This window comes from Diorhabda carinulata, chromosome 1, assembly GCF_026250575.1.
Source record: "Diorhabda carinulata isolate Delta chromosome 1, icDioCari1.1, whole genome shotgun sequence".
NCBI classification, from domain to species: Eukaryota; Metazoa; Arthropoda; class Insecta; order Coleoptera; family Chrysomelidae; genus Diorhabda; species Diorhabda carinulata.
Window position 1 is genome coordinate 649,204 of NC_079460.1, and position 6,880 is coordinate 656,083.

Genomic DNA, 6,880 nt, shown 5'->3' on the forward strand with positions numbered 1-6,880 from the left:
TTAGGAAATTAGATTCCGCTCGATATAGGAACTTGTCGAAAAAGATGAATTGTGAAAATTGAATGAAGGTGTTTAGTATGTAGAAGCCGTTCGGGGTGTAACATATAAAAGTTGTATAAAAATAGTGAAACAAAGGGAAAAAAGTATTGTGAATTTATATTCCGCTCGATATAATAGGTACTTGTCCAAAAATAAAGAAATAGATGTATGTTAGTTTCGGTTGTGTGAAGCGATGCACACCTGGGACACCTTCTGATGGGTATTATGAAGATTTTTCCATCCACACTAAAAAAAACGTTAGGTTAGGTTAGATTAGGTTAGGTTAGGTTAGGTTAGGTTAGGTTAGGTTAGGTTAGGTTAGGTTAGGTTAGGTTAGGTTAGGTTAGGTTAGGTTAGGTTAGGTTAGGTTAGGTTAGGTTAGGTTAGGTTAGGTTAGGTTAGGTTAGGTTAGGTTAGGTTAGGTTAGGTTAGGTTAGGTTAGGTTAGGTTAGGTTAGGTTAGGTTAGGTTAGGTTAGGTTAGGTTAGGTTAGGTTAGGTTAGGTTAGGTTAGGTTAGGTTAGGTTAGGTTAGGTTAGGTTAGGTTAGGTTAGGTTAGGTTAGGTTAGGTTAGGTTAGGTTAGGTTAGGTTAGGTTAGGTTAGGTTAGGGTAAGTTAGTTTAAAGTTTTATGAAAATAGAAACCGTTCGAGGTGTAACATATAAAAGTTGTATGAAATAGATGTATTGTGAAAGTTGGATTAGAAAAAGTTCGTGTTTAGTTTGTCGTCTGGCCGGCAGAGGGCGCTAGTGTCTATAAAACCGTGTTAAGTTTGGCGTCTCTCCGGCAGAGGGCGCTAGTGTCTATAGAATCGTGTTAAGTTTGGTGTCTGGGCGGCAGGATATAGGAACTCGTCGAAAAAGATGAATTGTGAAAATTGAATGGAGATGTTTTGTATGTAGAAGCGGTTCGAGGTGTGTTATATGAAAGTTTTATGAAAATAGTAATAATGATGAATAACAAGTATTATGAAATTAGATTGCTCTCGATATAGGAACTTGATGAACAAAATTAACTGTGAAAATTGAAAGAGTTGTTTTGGATGTGGATTATATAAAAGTTGTATGAAAATATTAATAATGTCAAAAAATATGAATTGTGAAAATTGTATGGAGATAGATGTTTTGGATGTCTACATCCGTCCGAGGTGTTTTATATAAAAGTGTTGTGAAAATAGTAACAATAAAATTCCCACAGAAAAATAATCTTAACGGAAAAATGAATGTGTAATGGAAATAGGAACCATCGGTCCGACAAATGAGCTTACGAATCACTAAAAAAACTTATATAAAAAGTTTAACCGAAAAATTGTGTTATGAATCAATGAATAAAATAGAAGCCGTAACAATATAAGAAAATGTAATATTAACGGTAAAAGATGTATATAGAAAGTTGAAACGAAAAGAAGTGTGTGAAAAATGGAATTCTATCTAAAATATATAATGAGAAAACACGTCTCGAGTTTTGGATACATAATAGTATTGCTTGAAAGCCTTGAAAAAATGACATTAAATTGTTTCCAAAAAAAGAAGCTTTATGAAAATTTACTTATAAAAAATGCCGCTTCCGAAATACAACTATTAACAATAATAACAATATAGAGTATATATGTTGATGTTGTTTATTATTATTATTGTTGTTGTTGTATTATCGAAAACGGCATGTGTTATATCCAATAAAAACTGCTCTAATATATATTTTATATATATATATTATATATATATATTATATATATATATTATATATATATATATATATATATATATAAGTCGAAAACTAAAAACTTTTAGGAAATTTTATTTATAAAAAATGCCGTTTCCCGAATACAACAACAACAACAACAACAACAACAACTCTCTACTATTAACAATATTAACAATATAATTTGTTAATATGTCGTTAGTATTGTTGTTGTGCGCGTGTAGTAGTATATAAGAGAAAACGGCAATATTTATAAAAAGAAATTGCAAAAAAAGGGGCCTCGTCTAATCGACAAGACGAATCCCCAAGCTAAGGGCTGAGTCTCAATAGATCGCAGCGTGGAAACTGCTCTACCAGGTACAACACCCTGCCAGGTACGTAAGTCGTCTACAGACAATTCCGAGTTCCAACATCGAAATGATTGTTTTACCCATATTCGTCTATTAAAAGATCGTGTCGTACATAGCAAGGATCGATCCCACCGTCGACAAATGATCTTTTATAGATATAGGGCTCGTGCGACGACCGCAACAAAGCTACGATCGCCTAGTAAAGTCACATTGTTTTGAGCCTTTCGACTCTCGGAACTCCAAGAGATATCGTTGCCACCTTTGACTAGAAAGGATACGGCCTTAGAGGCGTTCAGGCATAATCCCACGGATGGTAGCTTCGCACCATTACCCGCTCGAGTAAGTGCGTCAACCAAATGTCCGAACCTGCGGTTCCTCTCGTACTGAGCAGGATTACTATCGCAACGACGAGTCATCAGTAGGGTAAAACTAACCTGTCTCACGACGGTCTAAACCCAGCTCACGTTCCCTTTAAACGGGTGAACTAGTTAGAAGCGGCCGCGACATCGCGGCTCCTCCGCGGAATATATCAAAGTTGAATATATTTGGAATTTGAAATTTATATTTCCTTCTTTATATGAATACATATATTTATTTTATATATATATATATATATATATATATATATATATATATACATATATATATATATATATATATATATATATATATATATATATATATATATATATATATATATAGTTTCGAATTTATTCAATTTTATACTCAGGGATGACAACAGTATTCCGGAAATTTTTTAGTTTTGTGGCTAAATTTTTTAAAATATGGGTTCGTTTAAAAGTATTGGGAAAAAGATCAAATATCATATATTCGTCGCCGGAGATTTCAGAAAAAGTATTATTTTTTAGATTGGGAATATCTATTTTACGAAAATTCAATTTTCATGGATTTTCACGGATTTTGGCCTTGTCATAATTTTTTTTTGCGGAAACTGACAACTCTTGTCGAATCCCTATAATAAAGGGAGAGGAGGTATATTTTTTCTATGATAGCACCTATGGTCTTCTTCCTATTTTTTCTCATTACCACGTTTCAACTGCTAATCTGTAGATAATATGAATTTTTATGTGGATTTTTTTGAGAAAAAATTTTATTTTTGGCTACTCACCCGGTTATACTTTATGATGGAGAGTCTGAATTGTTTCGACAAAAATGTCATGCCCCCCTCAAGCGAAGCTTGGCCCCCTCTCAATATCAAAAATAAAAAACGTAACTTTCTTAATATGTCAAATACGAAAAATATGCAAGGGACAAAAAAAATTGGAAAAATAAAATTACGTACATAAGCATGTAGATATCCCCTTCAACTTACGAGATTATCCTCGAAATTTCGAGATTACGAATCAGAAAAATTACGAAAACTTTTCGAGACCACTCTGTATATGACCAAAAAAATTCTATGTTTCTCCTCTATCGATTGATATATATAACTTCACCCATCGGTGCCAATAAATGACGTCACAAGTGACGCTAAATTTTGAGGTTAGAATTTTTTTCTCACCTCGATAGCTATATGCAGCATACTATCATACCTAAAAACACCATTTCGAGCCTTCCGGTGCTATTCGGAGCAACTCTTGGGAGGGTGGAGGGGGGGGCGCTAAAAATATTTCGAGCCTATATCAATTATAGGCGCTCAAAATCCGGAATATCCTGCGAAAATCGCATCTCCAGGTTCAATATTTAGCGATTCCTGGCACCCTCACAAAGTGGGGGGAATTCGGTAATAATTTATACCAATGACTAGGGTATGTCGAGGCGCTTCCCGCCGGCATATTCAAACGTCAAAATTCCGGAAAAACCAAATTTTCAAATGCACTTCGGAATTTTTTCCCACGAATTTTCCTCCCCGGACCCCCCGAAATTTTTATCGTGGGATTATGGATATTTTTTTGTCCCCAAAACGTACTTCCCATTTTTTCGCTATCGTGTAACGTAAAAAAGTTGCACACCCCCAATCGAGGTGCTCCGAAAATTCCGACTTTTGGCTCCACCTAGACCCCCCAAAAAAGGGTTCAATTTCAAAAATTCGGATATTTTTGGAATGAGAAAAATCAGGTCTATCGAGCTAGGCTAAAAATTTTCCGAAATTCGAAAAAAAATTTTTTGGGGATTTACTTTTCAATTTTTCCCCGTAATTTTTTTCGAATAAAAAAATCTGATCGATTACTCCATAGACTAGATATATTTTTTCCTACATTACGGTTTTTTTATTTTTTTCCTAGGCCCATTGGTTCAGAAGTACCCATTCCGCCGGACCCGCTATCGATCGAGTGAGGGGGTGGGGGGTTAGGTCGTATTTTTTTTCGTGACGGCGTCGACTCGTAAGGATTTATTTCTGATGTCTAAAAACTGAGCATCTCTCCACCTGTCAGCAATCCATATCACCTACGAGAGGGGGGAGTGGGGGGAAATTTTTGGTACTAAATTTTTTTCTCCAAATTTGATTCTCCATCCATCTATGTGATTATTTTCGCCAGCTAGCGTCATCAAAAAAGTGGCACGGTTCGCTATTAATGGGAGGACAATCAGACGCTTGATTTTCACGGATTTTCCCCTTGTCAAATTTTTTTTTCCGAAAACTGACAATTTTTATCGAATCCCCATATAATTCAACCCCCATGTACGGAATTTGGTTGAAATCGGAGTCAAAATATTTTTCTCCATTTTTATTCCACAGGGGTACCCTTTGAAATGTCGAATTCCGTTGCAATAGCTCAAATTCAAAGGTCTATAACTCGCCTTGTATAATAAAGGGAGAGGAGGTATATTTTTTCTATGATAGCACCTATGGTCTTCTTCCGATTTTTTCTCATTACCACGTTTCAGCTGCTCATGTGTAGATAATATGAATTTTTATGTGGATTTTTTTGAGAAAAAAATTTGTCTCAAATTTCACCCTGTATAATACGCGTATGTTGGAGAATGTGGAATTGCAATGGAATTGAGGACAGACATTGAAGTTTTCTTAATCGATTGATACCATAAATAGCATGATAACTCTCATAATTTCTAATTTATTCAATTTTATACTCAGGGATGACAACAATATTCCGGAAATTTCTCGGTTTTGTGCCAAATTTTTGAAAATATGGGTTCGTCTAAAAGTATTGGGAAAAAGATCAAATATCATATATTCGTCGCCGGAGATTTCAGAAAAAGTATTATTTTTTAGATTGGAAATATCTTTTTTTACGAAAATTCAATTTTCATGGATTTTCCCCTTGTTATAATTTTTTTTTTTTCGAAAACTGACATCTCTTGTCGTCGAATCCCTATATCATTTAACCCCCATGTACGAAATTTGGTTGATATCGGAGCCAAAATATTAAAAAGAAAAGTACAATGATTAATCGACTCATCATTTTTAGCTCAATGGATTTATTATTACTATTATACTAAATTCGAATTTTAAATTTTTTTGTTTTTATTTTCAAGGGTAAAATAAGAAGAATATTTTTTTTTCAAAAATATCATTGTTGTGCTTTCGGATTCTGTATATTTTGATATCATTATACCATAGACGTGGGATATATAATTTTTCAAGGGATATAATTTACAAAAAATTTAGTATCTTAATTCGAATAAAATTCAAATATTGTGGATCGTGTGATGGAAAAAATGAAATAAGACTTATTTTTATACGAGGATACCAATTTTTGAGTTATTTTGCCAAAGTTTTATAGTTGAAAAGAGAAAAAAAAATATTTTATAAAAATTCTTCAAGTAAAGTACGAGAAAAAAATTTTTTTTTCCAAAATTGATGAGAAGGTAGAAAGTCTTATCACGCGTGTACTCTATATTCGGAATTTTGTTGAAATCGGCAGTAGTTTACTATTTTTTAAACGACAAAAACCTTAATTTTCGGTGTTTTTAATTTTTTTATCCATGTTATTGGATTTTAATGATAAAACTAATATCACCATCGGCTTTCTCATCCCCGAAAACCCCTTATCTCGAATTTTCAGCCAAATCGTAAAACAAAATTTAACAACCCCTCCTTAGCCGGTTCTGATGAAATTTTCGAAGTCAATTTTAACCCCTTAAACCTAGTTTTGGAAAATTTTTATGATCGGAACCGTTCTTCTGGCCAAATTTTACCCCTCCTCACAAATTTTCATCCAAATCGGAGCATCTTGAAAATTTGCCCTTTAGAGCCGGTCCTTGTACTAGTTAATGCGCAACATGAGCTGGGTTTTTGAAGGGGAAGGAGACGTCGTAGAAAAAAAATAAAAAAACCGTTGTATAGAAAATCAAAAATAATGAAGAATGAGGGTGCTACGAACCCCCCGAAAAAATTTTGAGGGAGGCAGGGGGGCAGCCCCCCCATTCAAAAATTTTTGGCTACTCACCCGGTTATACTTTATGATGGAGGGTCTGAATTGTTTCGACAAAAATGTCATGCCCCCCTCAAGCGAAGCTTGGCCCCCTCTCAATATCAAAAATAAAAAACGTAACTTTCTTAATATGTCAAATACGAAAAATATGCAAGGGACAAAAAAAATTGGAAAAATAAAATTACGTACATGAGCATGTAGATATCCCCTTCAACTTACGAGATTATCCTCGAAATTTCGAGATTACGAATCAGAAAAATTACGAAAACTTTTCGAGACCACTCTGTATATGACCAAAAAAATTCTATGTTTCTCCTCTATCGATTGATATATATAACTTCACCCATCGGTGCCGATAAATGACGTCACAGGTGACGCTAAATTTTGAGGTTAGAATTTTTTTCTCACCTCGGTAGCTATATGCAGCATATTCT